At 48.6% G+C, this 19,116-nt stretch overlaps 1 protein-coding gene across 1 annotated transcript in view; it reads right to left on the reverse strand.

The window, feature by feature from the left end:
* The window catches only part of VPS13A (vacuolar protein sorting 13 homolog A), a 747,194-nt gene that overhangs the window by 604,456 nt on the left and 123,622 nt on the right, over nucleotides 1–19,116 (reverse strand). The gene's annotated exons all lie outside the window — the stretch shown is intronic.

The raw sequence follows: 19,116 nt of genomic DNA on the forward strand, positions 1-19,116 counted from the left end.
CATTAATAACAGGAAAGTGCTTGCTTTGATTTAATTTTTAAATATGTTATAAGAACCATGAGGAAACCAGGCAGAAATAAATAGTATTTTAATACCTACCGGTAATCCTTTTCTCTTAGTCCGTAGAGGATGCTGGGGATGCTTCAAGAACCATGGGGTATAGACGGGATCCGCAGGAGACACGGGCACTTTAAGACTTTGAATGGGTGTGAACTGGCTCCTCCCTCTATGCCCCTCCTCCAGACTCCAGTTTAAGAGTAACTGTGCCCAAGGAGACGGACATTTCGAGGAAAGAATTTATTGATAAACCACGGTGAGCCTCTTACCAGCTCACACCTCCAGTATGCCGCAGAACGTGGCATTCAATAGAACACCAGCCGATGGCATGAAGAATATGCAGCAATACGCTGACATAAAGCGTAACACAACCTGTGTGTAAACACAACCAATAACAGCATAACGCATGCCATGGCATGAATACCGTCAGCAACAGGCTGACTTAAACGCAACACACCATGTGTGTAGACATACCCAATAACTGCAGATACAGAACGCACTGGGACGGGCGCCCAGCATCCTCTACGGACTAAGAGAAAAGGATTTACCGGTAGGTATTAAAATCCTATTTTCTCATACGTCCTAGAGGATGCTGGGGATGCGTCAAGAACCATGGGGTTTATACCAAAGCTCTAGAACGGGCGGGAGAGTGTGGATGACTCTGCAGCACCGATTGACCTAACAAGAGGTCCTCAACAGCCAGGGTATCAAACTTGTAAAACTTCTCAAAGGTGTTTGAACCCGACCAAGTAATTGCTCGGCAAAGCCGTAATGCCGAGGCCCCTCGTGCAGCAGCCCAGGATGAGCCCACCTTTCTGGTAGAATGGGCCTTCACCGATTTCGTAACGGCAATCCAGCCGTAGAATGAGCTTGCCGAATCGTATTACAGATCCAGCGTGCAATAGTCTGCTTGGAAGCAGGAGTCCCAATATCGTTGGGATCATACAGGACAACACAGCCTCCATTGTCCTAATCTGAGCCGTTCTGGCTACATAAATTTTCAAAGCTCTGACCACATCTAGAGACTTCGATTCCTCAAAGGCGTCAGTAGTCACTGGCACCACAATAGGTTGTTCATGTGAAACAATAACAACACTTTAGACAGAAATTGCTGACGAGTTCTCAACTCCGCTCTATCTTCATGGAAGATCAAATAGGGGCTCTTGTGAGACAAAGCCGCCAATTCAGACACCCGCCTTGCAGAGGCCAAGGCCAACAGCATGATCACTTTCCAAGTGACGAATTTTAACTCTACCTTACGTAAAGGTTCAAACCAATGAGACTGCAGGAACCGCAACACCACGTTAAGATCCCACGGTGCCACCGGGGGCACAAAGGTAGGTTGGATGTGCAGTACGCCTTTCACGAAAGTCTGAACTTCCGGAAGGGAAGCCAATTCTTTTTGAAAGAAAATTGACAAGGCCGAAATTTGTACTTTAATTGAGCCTAACTTTAGGCCTGCATCCACCCCTGCTTGCAGAAAATCGAGAAAATGGCCCAGCTGAAATTCTTCTGTAGGTGCCTCCTTGGATTCACACCAAGACACATATTTTCTCCAAATACGGTGATAATGTTTCGCCGTTACCTCTTTTCTAGTCTGAAGCAGTGTGGGAATTACTTCACCGGGAATACCCTTTCGGGCTAGGATCCTGCGCTCAACCTCCAAGCCGTCAAGCGAAGCCGCGGTAAGTCTTGGTACACGCATGGCCCCTGCTGTAACATTTCCTCTCGTAGAGGAAGAGGCCAGGGATCTTCTATGAGCAATTCCTGAAGATCTGGATACCAAGCCCTCCTTGGCCAGTCTGGAACAATGACGATTGCCTGAACCCTTGTTCTTCTTATGATCTTTATCACTTTTGGAATGAGTGGAATCGGAGGGAACACATATACCGACTGAAACACCCTCGGTGTCACTAGGGCGTCCTCTGCTATTGCTTGAGGGTCCCTCGACCAGGAACAATATCTCGGAAGTATTTTATTGAGGCGAGACGCCATCATGTCTATTTGAGGAATTCCCCAACGACTTGTCACTTCTGCAAAGACCTCTTGATGAAGACCCCACTCTCCTGGATGGAGATCGTGTCTGCTGAGGAAGTCTGTTTCCCAGTTGTCTACACCCGATATGAAGACAGCTGACAGAGCGTTTACATGCCTTTCCACCCAGCGGATAACTTTTGTGGCTTCTGCCATTGCCGCTCTACTCTTCGTTCCGCCCTGGCGGTTTACGTACGCCACTGCTGTTATGTTGTCCGACTGAATTAAGACGGACAGATCACGAAGAAGATGTTCCGCTTGCAGAAGGCCATTGTAAATAGCCCTTAATTCCAGAATGTTTATGTGCAGACAAGCTTCCTGGCTTGACCATTTTCCCTGGAAATTTTTCCCCCTGAATGACTGCTCCCCAGCCTCGGAGACTTGCATCCACAGACACCAGGATCCAATCCTGGATTCCGAACCTTCGTCCCTCTAGGAGGTGAGAACTGTGCAGCCACCACAGGACAGAGATTCTGGTCCTGGAAGATAGGATTATTTTCCGGTGCATATGCAGGTGAGACCCGGACCACATGTCCAACTGGTCCCGCTAAAACCACTCTGGCATTTAACCTGCTCACTGAATGGCCTCGTATGCTGCAACCATCTTTTTCATCAACGGAACGTATTGATGGATTGACACTGTTGCAGATCTGACCCGACTCTGGATCCTCAGAGCTTTTTCCACAGGAAGAAACAAACTCTCAACAGTTCTGTATCTAACATTATTCCCAAGGCCGACCACCGCGTCGTTGGGATCAACAGTGATTCTGGCAAGTTCAGGAGCCAACCACTTTGTTGAAGAACTGTCAGGGAGAAAGCAACGTTTTACACCACTTGTTTCTTGACCTCGCAGTACTCAGGAGAGCGTCCCACTACAGAATAATAATGACTCTTTTACTATCGAAGGAAAACCATCATACCTCTATCACTCCGGTGAATTGGTAATGACAATCCTGAATAGCAAACCCAGGTAAGCCTAATGCGGAAGAAACCGTACTTAGACCCTCTTTCTCCTTTTACAGATTGGAGATCCCTGCCCTGAGAGATTCCATCTTGTAGTTCAACTTCTTAAGTAGAAATTATTGGGATTTTAAATATAGGATTGTTCTGACCGAGCCGTCCGGCCTCAGAAGCACGAAAAAGCTTGAATAACAGCCTTTTTTTTTTTTTGTGACCAGAACAGCAGGACAATGACCTGATCCTGTCCCAACTCCTGTATGGCGTTGCATACTACCTCCCCGTCCAGAGGAGAATCGGTAAGGTCTAGTTGAAAAATCAGTGAGGGGAATCGTCTGGAAACTCCAGTATGTCCCCCTTGGGACTCTATTCTTAAACTCACTGATCCATGTCCGCTCCAGGACTGACTGAAGAGTATTAGACGTGGTCCCACCGGTGTGGGCTCCCGCAAGATAGACCCAGCGACATGCGGTAGATGTGGCAGAAACAGAGGATGATTTCTGCTTCTGCGAACTTGAAAAGGCTGCTGACATCTTACCTTTTCACCTTCCTCTACCTGCAAAGAAAGGGGAAACCGTATCCATTCGGTCAAAAAGACTGCATCCTACAAAAATGCGTCACCAACCATTGTGAGGGAACATAGGTCAAGAGGTAGACTTACCAGTGGTATCTGCCGAGATCAACTTAACAAAGCCATCCCCAAACTAGGTTTCACCTTCATAGGGAAGAGACTCCAGTTCTTCTCGGAGTCAGCCTCAGCATTCCATTGGTGAATCCACAACGCCCTCCTAGTTGAGACCGCCATGGAATTGGCCCGTGAACCCAAGAGTCCTATATCCCTTGTATTCGCACGGCAGTATGCTGCAATGATATAGACATGACCCAACTTAAGGAGTACCTGCATACAACTACTCCCCCATGCGCATGTAATGCAAGTATAATCAACGTACATGCGGACACATAATTAGAGTATCACATATCTTCCTGCATACGATCCTTTGTGACAGGGACCCGTGCAGAACAGGGGGTGACTCTCACTTTATTCTATCCATGAGAAGGAGTAACTTTACCTCAGCATTCATTATAAACATTTTTATATATATACACACACACATATATATAAATGCACCTATACACACATATATCCATCTATATATATATATATATATATATATATATAAAACACGTATACATATATCGTTTTGTCAGGAACAGCAGGGTCCCTAGTGACGTTAATATGTTCCAATGTGTATGAACAGGTACTGAATGCTGATTATGTGGATCTAATCAGGAAACATTATAGTCGACATAAGAAACATTATTCGAGTCGATCTCAGGGAGTCGTAACTGGGCAAAATAACCTTTTTGCGATCCCGAGGGGTCTGAGAGAAATCTATTCTATGAATATGACTCCCTCCACAAATATTATCACGTCAGTGATCGTGCCACAGACCTATGTACCTTACTATACATACATATACATATAGCTCTTTCTGATGTGCATCACATTACCATGCCAATTTCCACCCAGTCAGATATTGTTAGTGCCGACAGGGTCACCCCCCACGTTTGTGTCTCCCATATAGTTTTCTCTTGGGAAAAATATACCTCTACTGACATGTTGACATTTATTTACATGTACCAAGTACCATTAGGAGTCGACAGTGCCGACAGAGTCATTTCCTTTGTGGCAGAGCACTCAGCCTCAGATATGCCTACACGCGTGTACCAAACACCCACCGACATTACACTGGCTATAAGGGATAGACCCCAGTACATTCTGCCATGGAAACACAGAAGGAGTTTACCAGCTCATTTCCACAGCGCTCATGATATAGTGTGATTTTATGTTTAACTTATATTGCACCAAACAACTGTGCCCCCCCACCCCCTCATTATTCACTCTGATCTGTACAGCAGTGCTTTGGAAGGACCAGCATCTCTGTGAGCAGAAAATGGTGCTGAAATGAGCTGTGAGGGGGAAGCCCCGTCCCCTTAATGCGCCCTCCAGCCCTGCTATTATTCACATATATTTATACTGGCGGGGGTTAAATATAGTGCCTAGGCACTTACATATTCTATTGCCAGTCTCTGTTGAGGATTTATATGCTGCCCAGGGCGCCCTCCCCCCAGCGCCCTGCACCCTACAGTGCCTGTGTGTGTGGGAGCATGGCGCATAGCGCGGTCGCTGTGCGGTACCTCAAAGCCGTCACTGAAGTCTTCTGATCTTGTTCTACTCACCTGTCTTCTGGCTCTGCAAGGGGGGTGACGGCGGGCTCAGGGAACGAGCATCTAGCGATCAGACCCTCTGGAGCTAATGGTGTCCAGTAGCCTAAGAAGTAGAGCCTTGAAACTCACAGAAGTAGGTCTGCTTCTCTCCCCTAAGTCCCACGATGCAGGGAGACTGTTGCCAGCAGTGCTCCCTGAAAATTATAAACCTAACAAAGTCTTTTCAGAGAAACTCAGTAGAGCTCCCCTGTGTGTGACCAGTCTCACTGGGCACAGAATCTAAACTGGAGTCTGGAGGAGGGGCATAGAGGGAGGAGCCAGTTCACACCCATTCAAAGTCTTAAAGTGCCCATGTCTCCTGCGGATCCCGTCTATACCCCATGGTTCTTGAAGCATCCCCAGCATCCTCTAGGACGTATGAGAAAATGTGAAATATTCCCAGCACTTCACACCTGTTCACATACTGCTCATTATCATGCCAGGCACCAGGGGGACTTATCTGATTAGATACTGGGGGGTGGGAGATGCATGAAGCAGCAAAAACGGTGAAGAAGTGAGCCAGTGGAGAAGTTGCCCATGGCAACCAATCAGCTGCACTTATAATTTTATAGAATGCACTTGATAAATGTTACCTCACTGCAGATTGGTTGCCATGGACAACTTCTCCAATTCTCCACTCTTTTCACTGCTTCATACAAGTCCCCCTGAGTCTGCAATGAGCAGATAACAACACCACTGTGTGTCTCAGTTGGTCAGTGTACTAGAGTATCATGGGTTTGATTCCCACTTGGCCCTAACTGTGTGGAGTTTGTATATTCTCCCCGTACTTGCGTGGGTTTCCTCTGGGTACTCCGGTTTTCTCCCTCACTCCAAAAAATACTGGTAGGTTAATTGGCTCCCAATAAAAAAATAACCCTAGTGTGAATGTGTCTGTGTGTACATGTGATAGGGAATATAGATTGTAGGCTCCACTTGGGCAGGGACTGAGGTGAATGGGCAATTATTCTCTGTACAGCTGCGGAATCTGTGTGGGCTATATAAAATAACTGGTGATAAACAATAAATATTACTATTTTATTGAACAAGTCTAGCCCAGACTTAGTGGAAAAGCTGAATACACACTAACCAATCGGCAGCCAGATGTGTCATGCCTGATATCATATATACATGAGCTTGCCCAGTTGCGATGTCAGTCACCAGCAGCCTCTGCAGCAAGCGTACGGCACAATGAGCCGATATATCGACCATCAGCTGTGCAGCAGAGACGGCGCTATATGTCTGTGAACAACGTTGTTCACAGACACATCGCTGAACAGCGTACCCAACTGAACAGCCAATATATCAGCTAGGGTGTACCCAGGGGCACCAGAGGGAGCCCGCTTCTAAATCTCTTCTCTATATTTACTTATGGACACCCCTAGAATCCAGTCAGCAGCAATTTCAGTTGGATCCTGTGATATGCGGTGAGGTGAATGAAGAGGCATTGGCAAGTATCAGCGCCATATTTAACCATGGTTCATGTTGACATTGCAGTATAACCAGTGTGTTTTTCCATGGATCCAGTGCACAATGGGCCTGATTCAGGTCATGACGCAAAAGCAGCGCATGCTTGTAACTCTGCGCATGCTCTGGGCCCACCCTGCGCATATGCAGTACAGGTCTGCGACGTCATCAGACTGTCAGTAATTGACAGTCTGATGCCGTTTGGGGGTGGCGACAACCTTGTTTCCTACAATTAGACTCTGGTGGCGGACTGTAATGGAGTCTGAGATCGCTGGAAGTGCAGGATGCCGGCCGATCTCGGGCGTTTGTTTAATTAGTTAATCACTTACAAGGCATGTTTGTCTTGTAAGTGATTGCCCCTTTAAAAAAATGCCAGAGTTCCGACGGCATCCCGCACATCCAGCGATCTCGGACTCCATTACATCCCGCCGTACTGTGAATCATTAAAAATGGTCATCTTTCTGGATAATAGACCCCCTATTTCAAATAGCATTGGTCATACTGTGACTGAAGAAAAGCTGTGGTCATGAAGACCAAAGAGCATTCTAAGAAAATAAGAATTTACTCACCGGTAATTCTATTTCTCGTAGTCCGTAGTGGATGCTGGGAACTCCGAAAGGACCATGGGGAATAGCGGGCTCCGAAGGAGGCTGGGCACTCTAGAAAGATTTATGACTACCTGGTGTGCACTGGCTCCTCCCACTATGACCCTCCTCCAAGCCTCAGTTAGGACACTGTGCCCGGACGAGCAGACATAATAAGGAAGGATTTAGAATCCCGGGTAAGACTCTTACCAGCCACACCAATCACACCGTACAACTCGTGATACTATATCCAGTTTGACAGTATGAAAACAACTGAGCCTCTCAACAGATGGCTCAACAATAACCCTTTAGTTAACAGTAACTATGTACAAGTATTGCAGACAATCCGCACTTGGGATGGGCGCCCAGCATCCACTACGGACTATGAGAAATAGAATTACCGGTGAGTAAATTCTTATTTTCTCTAACGTCCTGGTGGATGCAGGGAACTCCGAAAGGACCATGGGGATTATACCAAAGCTCCCAAACGGGCGGGAGAGTGCGGATGACTCTGTAGCACCGAATGAGAGAACTCCAGGTCCTCCTCAGCCAGGGTATCAAATTTGTAGAATTTTGCAAACGTGTTTGCCCCTGACCAAGTAGCTGCTCGGCAAAGTTGTAAAGCCGAGACCCCTCGGGCAGCCGCCCAAGATGAGCCCACCTTCCTTGTGGAATGGGCATTTACAGATTTTGGCTGTGGTATGCCTGCCACACAGGGCCGTCTTTTCTATGGGCTCAATGGGCTCTTGCCCAAGGGCCCCAGGAGTATAAGGGCCCTAGGCTGATAGCTGAGGGTCCCCTCTTTCAAGGGGTACCAGATTTTTGAAAATCGGCCCTGGGGAACCGGAGATATCCAACTTCAAAGCAGTGGTCCCCATCCAAGCCTGTTAATTGTTATTCCCAGCCAGATATCTCGGGTTCTTTCTGACTTAGAGTATTTCTGATGGTATAATTCAAAAGCCGGGACTCTTCCCTTTCAGTGGACACTGGCAGCTTGTCTCTACTATACCCAGAACCAGAGATATCAACCTTCCAGCAGATGGTCCCTGCTCCATCTCCACGCACCTGGTATGCAATTTTATATATTCGTTGGTGGATTGCTCTGGCTCCTGAACTCTGATCTCCAAATCCCCAGTATCTCCTGTAAGGCGGGACTCTCTAGTTTTTTTACTCTGTTAAAGCTAAGAAATCTATTTCCAGAAACTGGAGATATCTGCAGTAAAGCAAGCTGCCCTGACCCCCGGAAAATGATGAATCTTAAGCCCACTCCACTATCCACCCCTCCCCTGTGTATTAAACACCCCCTACCACCCTGGAAGTCATGTACCAGGGCCCCTCCATTCCGCACAATGTCCCCTTCTACAGTTTAGTGTTCTCCTTCCCGCCCCATCTGTGCAGTAAAGGAGTAATTAGTAGAAATTATTTCTCCAGGTCCTACATGCTGAGCGAAAGATAGAACACACCCTACCCACCATTGATGGCACCCCCCACCGCTGATGGGTGGGTAGGGGCCCCAGTGCATTGCTGTGCCCAGGGGCCTACACTGCTGTTAAGACGGCTCTGCTGCCACAGAATGTGCAAGCTGAATTGTACTACAAATCCAGCGAGCAATAGACTGCTTAGAAGCAGGAGCACCCAGCTTGTTGGGTGCATACAGGATAAACAGCGAGTCAGAGTTTCTGACTCCAGCCGTCCTGGAAACATATTTTCAGGGCCCTGACAACGTCTAGCAACTTGGAGTCCTCCAATTCACTAGTAGCCGCCGGCACCACAATAGGCTGGTTCAGGTGAAACGCTGACACCACCTTAGGAAGAAATTGGGGACGAGTCCTCAATTCTGCCCTATCCATATGGAAAATCAGATAAGGGCTTTTACATGATAAAGCCGCCAATTCTGACACTCGCCTGGCTGAAGCCAAGGCCAATAACATGACCACTTTCCACGTGAGATATTTTAGATCCACGGTTTTTAGTGGCTCAAACCAATGTGATTTTAAGAAAACTCAACACCACGTTGAGATCCCAAGGTGCCACAGGGGGCACAAACGGGGGCTGAATATGCAGCACTCCTTTCACAATGCCTGAACTTCAGGTACTGAAGCTAATTCTTTTTTGAAAGAAAATCGACAGAGCCGAGATCTGTACTGTAATGGAGCCTAGACTTAGACCCATATTTACTCCTGCTTGCAGGAAATGTAGAAATCGACCTAGTGGAAATTCCTCTGTTGGGGCCTTTTTGGCCTCGCACCATTCAACATATTCCCGCCACATGCGGTGATAATGCTTTGCCGTAACATCTTTCCTGGCTTTAATAAGCGCAGGAATGACTTCTTCCGGAATACCCTTTTCCTTCAGGATCCGGCGCTCAATCGCCATGCCGTCAAACGCAGCCGCGGTAAGTCTTGGAACAGACAGGGCCCCTGCTAAAGACGGTCCTGTCTGAGCGGCAGAGGCCATGGGTCCTCTGATATCATTTCCTGAAGTTCTGGGTACCAAGCCCTTCTTGGCCAATCCGGAACCACGAGTATCGTTCTTACTCCTCGCCATCTTATTATTCTCAGTACCTTTGGTATGAGAGGCAGAGTAGGGAACACATAAACCGACTGGTACACCCACGGTGTCACTAGAGCGTCCACAGCTATCGCCTGAGGGTCCCTTGACCTGGCGCAATATCTCTTTAGCTTTTTGTTGAGGCGGGACGCCATCATGTCCACCTGTGGCCTTTCCCAACGGTTTACCAACAGCAGGAAGACTTCTGGATGAAGTCCCTACTCTCCCGGGTGTAGGTCGTGTCTGCTGAGGAAGTCTGCTTCCCAGTTGTCCACTCCCGGAATGAACACTGCTGACAGTGCTAGTACGTGATTTTCCGCCCATCGGAGAATCCTTGTGGCTTCTGCCATTGCCATCCTGCTTCTTGTGCCGCCCTGTCGGGTCACATGGGCGACTGCCGTGATGTTGTCTGACTGTATCAGTACCGGCTGGTTTTGAAGCAGGGGTCTTGCCTGACTTAGGGCATTGTAAATGGCCTACAGTTCTAGAATTTATATGTAGGGAAGTCTCCTGACTTGACCATAGGCCCTGGAAGTTTCTTCCCTGTGTGACTGCTCCCCAGCCTTGAAGGCTGGCATCCGTGGTCACAAGGACCCAGTCCTGTATAGAAGATGAGCACCCTGCATTCACCACAGTAGAGACACCCTGGTCCTTGGAGACAGGGTTATCATGCGATGCATTTGAAGATGCGATCCCGACCACTTATCTAAGAGGTCTCACGGGAAGGTCCTCGCATGGAACCTGCCGAATGGAATTGCTTCGTATGAAGCCACCATTTTTCCCAGGACTCGTGTGCAACGATGCACCGATACCCTTTTTGGTTTTAGGAGGTCTCTGACTAGAGATGACAGCTCCTTGGCTTTCTCCTGCGGGAGAAACACTTTTTTCTGTTCTGTGTCCAAAATCATCCCCAGGAACAGTAAGCGAGTGGAAGGAACCAGCTGTGACTTTGGAATGTTCAGAATCCAGCCATGCTGTTGTAGCACCTCCTGAGATAGTGCTACTCCGACCAGTAACTGCTCCCTGGACCTTGCCTTTATAAGGAGATCATCCAAGTATGGGATAAATAAAAACTCCCTTTTTTTTTTTTGAAGGAGTATCATCATTTCTGCCATTACCTTGGTAAACACCCTCGGTGCCGTGGACAGTCCAAACGGTAGTGTCTGGAATTGGTAATGGCAATCCTGTACCACAATCTGAGGTACTCCTGGTGAGGAAGGTAAATAGGGACATGCAGGTAAGCATCCTTGATGTCCAGGGATACCATGTAATTCCCCTCGTCCAGGCTTGCAATAACCGCCCTGAGCGATTCCATCTTGAACTTTGTTATGTAAGCGTTCAAGGATTTCCATTTTAAAATGGGTCTCACCGAACCGGCAGGTTTCGGTACCACAAACAGTGTGGAATAGTAACCCCGTCCTTGTTGAAGTAGGGGCACCTTGACTATCACCTGCTGGGAATACAGCTTGTGAATTGCCTCTAGCACAGCCTCCCTGCCTGAGGGAGTTGTCGGCAAGGCAGATTTGAGTAAACGGCGGGGGGGAGACGCCTCGACTTCCAGCTTGTACCCCTGAGATACTACTTGAAGGATCCAGGGATCCACCTGTGAGCGAGCCCACTGATCGCTGAAATTTTTGAGGCGGCCCTCCACCGTACCTGGCTACGCCTGTGGAGCCCCCGCGTCATGCGGTGGACTCAGAGGAAGCAGGGGAAGAATTTTGATTCTGGGGACTGGCTGCTGGTGCATCATTTTCCCTCTTCCCTCGTTTGACCCGCCTGCTTTTTTGAAGCCGAAAGGACTGTACCTGATAATACAGTGCGTTTCTTAGGCTGTGAGGAAACCTGAGGTAAAATATTTTCATCCCAGCTGCTGCTGTGGATACGAGGTCCCAGAGACCATCCCCGACCAATTCCTCACCCTTATAAGGCACTATGTGCCTTCAGCATCACCTGTCCAGTGTCGGGTCTCCAATACCCTCCTGACAGAATGGACATTGCAATAATTCAGGATGCCAGCCGGCAAAATATTCCTCTGTGCATCCCTCATATATAAGACGACGTCTTATGTTCGTAAAATAGTATCCCTGTTTGAAAGGGGTACAGACCACGCTGCAGCAGTCTGCAGGTCTCAGTCTAGTACCTGAGTGTGTAATTACAGACTTCAGGATAGCCTCCTGCTATTTATCAGCAGGTACCTTCAAAGTGGCCGTATCCTAAGATGGCAGTGCCACCTTTACAAACGTGTGAGCGCCTTATCCACCCTAGGGGATATCTCCCAGCGTAACTTATCCTCTGGCGGGAAAGGGTACGCCATCAGTAACTTGTTAGAAATTACCAGTTTCTTATCGGGGAAACCCATGCTTCTTTACACACTTCATTCACTCATTTGATGGGGGAACAAAACACTGCCTGCTTTTTCTCCCCACACATAAAACCCTTTGTTTTTAGTGGTACTTGGGTTAATGTCAGAAATGTGTAACACATTTTATATTGCCGGGATCATGTAACGGATGTTCCTAGTGGATTGTGTATATGTCTCAACCTCGTCGACACTGGAGTCAGACTCCGTGTCGACATCTGTGTCTGCCATCTGAGGGAGCGTTGATGGCCTTTGAGACGTCTGGGCAGGCGCGGGCTGAGAAGCCGGCTGTCCCATAGCTGTTACGTCATCCAGCCTTTTATGTAAGGAGTTGACACTGTCGGTTAATACCTTCCACCTATCCATCCACTCTGGTGTCGGCCCACAGGGGCGACATCTCATTTATCGGCAACTGCTCCGCCTCCACATAAGTCTCCTCATCAAACATGTCGACACAGCCGTACCGACACACCGCACACACACAAGGAATGCTCCAATGAGGACAGGACCCACAAAAGCCCTTTGGGGGGACAGAGTGAGAGTATGCCAGCACACACCAGAGCGCTATATAATGCAGGGACTAACTGAGTTATGTCCCCTATAGCTGCTTTTATATAATTTATACTGCGCCTAAATTTTGTGCCCCCCCTCTCTGTTTTAACCCTGTTCTGTAGTGTAGACTGCAGGGGAGAGCCAGGGAGCTTCCCTCCAACGGAGCTGTGAGGGGAAAATGGCGCCAGTGTGCTGAGGAGATAGGCTCCGCCCCTTTTTCGCGGCCTTTTCTCCCGCATTTTTAAGGAATCTGGCAGGGGTTAATATACATCCATATAGCCCTGGGGGTTATATGTGATGTATTTTTGCCAGCCAAGGTGTTTATATTGCTGCTCAGGGCGCCCCCCCCCCAGCACCCTGCACCCATCAGTGACCGGAGTGTGTGGTGTGCATGAGGAGCAATGGCGCACAGCTGCAGTGCTGTGCGCTACCTTGGTGAAGACTGATGTCTTCTGCCGCCGTTTTTCCGGACCTCTTCTTGCTTCTGGCTCTGTAAGGGGGACGGCGGCGCGGCTCCGGGACCGAACACCAAGGACTGGGCATGCGGTCGATCCCTCTGGAGCTAATGGTGTCCAGTAGCCTAAGAAGCCCAATCCGGCTGCAAGCAGGCGAGTTCGCTTCTTCTCCCCTTAGTCCCTCGCTGCAGTGAGCCTGTTGCCAGCAGGTCTCACTGAAAATAAAAAACCTAAATCTATACTTTCTTTCTAAGGGCTCAGGAGAGCCCCTAGTGTGCATCCAACCTCGGCCGGGCACAAGATCTAACTGAGGCTTGGAGGAGGGTCATAGTGGGAGGAGCCAGTGCACACCAGGTAGTCATAAATCTTTCTAGAGTGCCCAGCCTCCTTCAGAGCCCGCTATTCCCCATGGTCCTTTCGGAGTTCCCAGCATCCACTAGGACGTTAGAGAAATTAAGATTACGTTATATACTGTACATGCAGAAGATAGGAATAGACTACAAAATAACATCCAATTGCTTGTAAATCACAGTCAGCACTAACAGATCAATTGTGAGGAAATGGAAGCTGCCTCATACCACAGAGGCATTGACTAGACAAGGCCTTCCCTTAAAACTCAGTTTCATAGCAAGAAGGAGGCCTGTGAGGGAAGCCACATAGAGACAAGCTATCACTTTGAAGAAGATACAGTGCAGAGATCAGCAGCTGGGACTGGAGTGAAGATGTATCATTATATCAAGAGTTCTACAAAACAACTGGCCTGTATAGGAACGTTTCTAGAAAGAAGCCATAATTTTAAAAAACAACAACACCAAAGCACGTTTGCCAGAAAACACTATAGTGACACAGCTAAAAATAAGAATTTACTTACCGATAATTCTATTTCTCATAGTCCGTAGTGGATGCTGGGGACTCCGAAAGGACCAGGGGGATAGCGGCTCCGCAGGAGACTGGGCACAAAGTAAAAGCTTTAGGACTAGCTGGTGTGCACTGGCTCCTCCCCCTATGACCCTCCTCCAAGCCTCAGTTAGGATACTGTGCCCGGACAAGCGTACACAATAAGGAAGGATTTTGAATCCCGGGTAAGACTCATACCAGCCACACCAATCACACCGTACAACTTGTGATCTGAACCCAGTTAACAGCATGATAACAGAAGGAGCCTCTGAAAAGATGGCTCACAACAACAATAACCCGATTTTTGTAACAATAACTATGTACAAGTAATGCAGACAATCCGCACTTGGGATGGGCGCCCAGCATCCACTACGGACTATGAGAAATAGAATTATCGGTAAGTAAATTCTTATTTTCTCTAACGTCCTAGTGGATGCTGGGGACTCCGAAAGGACCATGGGGATTATACCAAAGCTCCCAAACGGGCGGGAGAGTGCGGATGACTCTGCAGCACCGAATGAGAGAACTCCAGGTCCTCCTCAGCCAGGGTATCAAATTTGTAGAATTTTGCAAACGTGTTTGCCCCTGACCAAGTAGCTGCTCGGCAAAGTTGTAAAGCCGAGACCCCTCGGGCAGCCGCCCAAGATGAGCCCACTTTCCGTGTGGAATGGGCTTTTACAGATTTTGGCTGTGGCAGGCCTGCCACAGAATGTGCAAGCTGAATTGTACTACAAATCCAACGAGCAATCGTCTGCTTAGAAGCAGGAGCACCCAGCTTGTTGGGTGCATACAGGATAAACAGCGAGTCAGATTTTCTGACTCCAGCCGTCCTGGAAACATATATTTTCAGTGCCCTGACAACGTCCAGCAACTTGGAATCCTCCAAGTACCTAGTAGCCGCAGGCACCACAATAGGTTGGTTTAAGTGAAATGCTGAAACCACCTTAGGGAGAAATTGAGGACGAGTCCTCAATTCTGCCCTGTCCGTATGAAAAATTAGGTAAGGGCTTTTATAGGATAAAGCCGCCAATTCTGAAACACGCCTGGCTGAAGCCAGGGCTAACAGCATTACCACTTTCCATGTGAGATATTTCAAGTCCACAGTGGTGAGTGGTTCAAACCAATGTGATTTTAGGAATCCCAACACTACATTGAGATCCCAAGGTGCCACTGGAGGCACAAAAGGAGGCTGTATATGCAGTACTCCCTTGACAAACGTCTGAACTTCAGGAACAGAAGCTAGTTCTTTTTGGAAGAATATCGACAGGGCCGAAATTTGAACCTTAATGGACCCTAATTTGAGGCCCATAGACAGTCCTGTTTGCAGGAAATGCAGGAATCGACCCAGTTGAAATTCCTCCGTAGGGGCCTTCCTGGCCTCGCACCACGCAACATATTTACGCCAAATACGGTGATAATGTTGTACGGTTACATCCTTCCTGGCTTTGATCAGGGTAGGGATGACTTCATCCGGAATGCCTTTTTCCTTCAGGATCCGGCGTTCAACCGCCATGCCGTCAAACGCAGCCGCGGTAAGTCTTGGAACAGACATGGTCCCTGCTGGAGCAGGTCCTGACTTAGAGGTAGAGGCCACGGGTCTTCCGTGAGCATCTCTTGAATTTCCGGGTACCAAGTCCTTCTTGGCCAATCCGGAGCCACGAGTATAGTCTTTACTCCTCTCCTTCTTATGATTCTCAGTACTTTTGGTATGAGAGGAAGAGGAGGGAACACATACACTGACCGGTACACCCACGGTGTTACCAGAGCGTCCACAGCTATTGCCTGAGGGTCCCTTGACCTGGAGCAATATCTGTCCAGTTTTTTGTTGAGGCGAGACGCCATCATGTCCACCTTTGGTTTTTCCCAACGGTTTACAATCATGTGGAAGACTTCTGGGTGAAGTCCCCACTCCCCCGGGTGAAGATCGTGTCTGCTGAGGAAGTCTGCTTCCCAGTTGTCCACTCCCGGAATGAACACTGCTGACAGTGCTATCACAGGATTTTCCGCCCAGCGAAGAATCCTTGCCACTTCCGTCATTGCCCTCCTGCTTCTTGTGCCGCCCTGTCTGTTTACGTGGGCGACTGCCGTGATGTTGTCCGACTGGATCAATACTGGCTGACCCTGAAGCAGAGGCCTTGCCTGACTTAGGGCATTGTAAATGGCCCTTAGTTCCAGGATATTTATGTGAAGTGACGTTTCCATGCTTGACCACAAGCCCTGGAAAAAATTTTTCCCTGTGTGACTGCTCCCCAGCCTCTCAGGCTGGCATCCGTGGTCACCAGGACCCAATCCTGAATGCCGAATCTGCGGCCCTCTAGGAGATGAGCACTCTGTAACCACCACAGGAGAGACACCCTTGTCCTTGGAGACAGGGTTATCCGCTGATGCATTTGAAGATGCGATCCGGACCATTTGTCTAGCAGATCCAACTGAAAAGTTCTTGCGTGGAATCTGCCGAATGGAATCGCTTCGTAAGAAGCCACCATCTTTCCCAGGACCCTTGTGCACTGATGCACTGACACCTGGCCTGGTCTTAGGAGTTTCCTGACTAGGTCGGATAACTCCCTGGCTTTCTCTTCCGGGAGAAACACCTTTTTCTGTACTGTGTCCAGAATCATCCCTAGGAACAGCAGACGTGTCGTCGGAATCAGCTGCGATTTTGGAATATTTAGAATCCATCCGTGCTGTCGTAGTACTATTTGAGATAGTGCTACTCCGACCTCTAACTGTTCTCTGGACCGTGCCCTTATCAGGAGATCGTCCAAGTAAGGGATAATTAAGACGCCTTTTCTTCGAAGAAGAATCATCATTTCGGCCATTACCTTGGTAAAGACCCGGGGTGCCGTGGACAATCCAAACGGCAGCGTCTGAAACTGATAGTGACAGTTCTGTACCACAAACCTGAGGTACCCTTGGTGAGAAGGGCAAATTGGGACATGGAGGTAAGCATCCTTGATGTCCAGAGACACCATGTAGTCCCCTTCTTCCAGGTTCGCTATCACTGCTCTGAGTGACTCCATCTTGAACTTGAACCTTTTTATGTAAGTGTTCAAGGCTTTCAGATTTAAAATGGGTCTCACCGAGCCGTCCGGCTTCGGTACCACAAACAGCGTGGAGTAATACCCCTTTCCCTGTTGTAGGAGGGGTACCTTGATTATCACTTGCTGGGAATACAGCTTGTGAATGGCTTTTAATACCGCCTCCCTGTCGGGGGTAGACGTTGGTAAAGCAGACTTCAGGAACCGGCGAGGGGGAGACGTCTCGAATTCCAATTTGTACCCCTGAGATACTACCTGCAGGATCCAGGGGTCCACTTGCGAGTGAGCCCACTGCGCGCTGAAATTCTTGAGACGGGCCCCCACCGTGCCTGAGTCCGCTTGTAAGGCCCCAGCATCATGCTGAGGACTTGGCAGAAGCGGGGGAGGGCTTCTGTTCGTGGGAAGAAGCTGTCTGTTGCAGTCTTTTTCCCCTTCCTCTGCCCCGGGGCAGATATGAGTGGCCTTTTGCCCGCTTGCCCTTATGGGGACGAAAGGACTGAGCCTGAAAAGACGGTATCTTTTTCTGCTGCGAGGTGACTTGGGGTAAAAAGGTGGATTTCCCAGCCGTTGCCGTGGCCACCAGGTCCGATAGACCGCCCCCAAATAACTCCTCCCCTTTATACGGCAATACTTCCATATGCCGTTTGGAATCCGCATCCCCTGACCACTGTCGCGTCCATAATCCTCTTCTGGCAGAAATGGACATCGCACTTACTCTTGATGCCAGAGTGCAAATGTCTCTCTGTGCATCTCGCATATATAGGAATGCATCCTTTAAATGCTCTATAGTCAATAATATATTGTCCCTGTCCAGGGTATCAATATTTTCAGTCAGGGAATCCGACCAAGCCACCCCAGCACTGCACATCCAGGCTGAGGCGATTGCTGGTCGCAGTATAACACCAGTATGAGTGTATATACTTTTAAGGATATTTTCCAGCCTCCTATCTGCTGGCTCCTTAAGGGCGGCCGTTTCTGGAGACGGTAACGCCACTTGTTTTGATAAGCGTGTGAGCGCCTTATCCACCCTAGGGGGTGTTTCCCAACGAGCCCTAACCTCTGGTGGGAAGGGATATAGTGCCAATAATTTTTTAGAAATTAGCAGTTTTTTGTCGGGGGTAACCCACGCTTCATCACACACTTCATTCAATTCATCTGATTCAGGAAAAACTACGGGTAGTTTTTTCACACCCCACATAATACCCCTTTTTGTGGTACTTGCAGTATCAGAGATGTGCAAAACCTCCTTCATTGCCGTGATCATGTAACGTGTGGCCCTACTGGAAAATACGTTTGTTTCTTCACCGTCGACACTGGAGTCAGTGTCTGTGTCTGGGTCCGTGTCGACCCACTGAGGTAACGGGCGTTTAATAGCCCCTGACGGTGTTTGAGACGCCTGGACAGGCACTAACTGAGCTGCCGGCTGTCTCATGTCGTCAACAGTTTTCTGTAACGTGCCGACACGGTCACGTAATTCCTTAATTACGGCCATCCATTCAGGTGTCGACTCCCTAGGGGGTGACATCACCATTATAGGCAATTGCTCCGCCTCCACATCATTTTCCTCCTCATACATGTCGACACACACGTACCGACACCCAGCACACACACAGGGAATGCTCTGATAGAGGACAGGACCCACTTAGCCCCTTGGGGAGACAGAGGGAGAGTTTGCCAGCACACACCAGAGCGCTATATATGTATAGGGACAACCTTACAATAAGTGTCTATCCCTTATAGCTGCTTATATCTGTTATTTTGCCAAATAAGTGCGCCCCTCTCTTTTTTACCCTGTTTCTGTAGTTGCAGGATGCAGGGGAGATTCTGGGAGCCTTCCTACCAGCGGAGCTGTGTGGGAAAAATGGCGCTGTGTGCTGAGGAGATAGGCCCCGCCCCCTTCA

This window comes from Pseudophryne corroboree, chromosome 1 (genome assembly GCF_028390025.1).
Source record: "Pseudophryne corroboree isolate aPseCor3 chromosome 1, aPseCor3.hap2, whole genome shotgun sequence".
Taxonomy (NCBI): Eukaryota; Metazoa; Chordata; class Amphibia; order Anura; family Myobatrachidae; genus Pseudophryne; species Pseudophryne corroboree.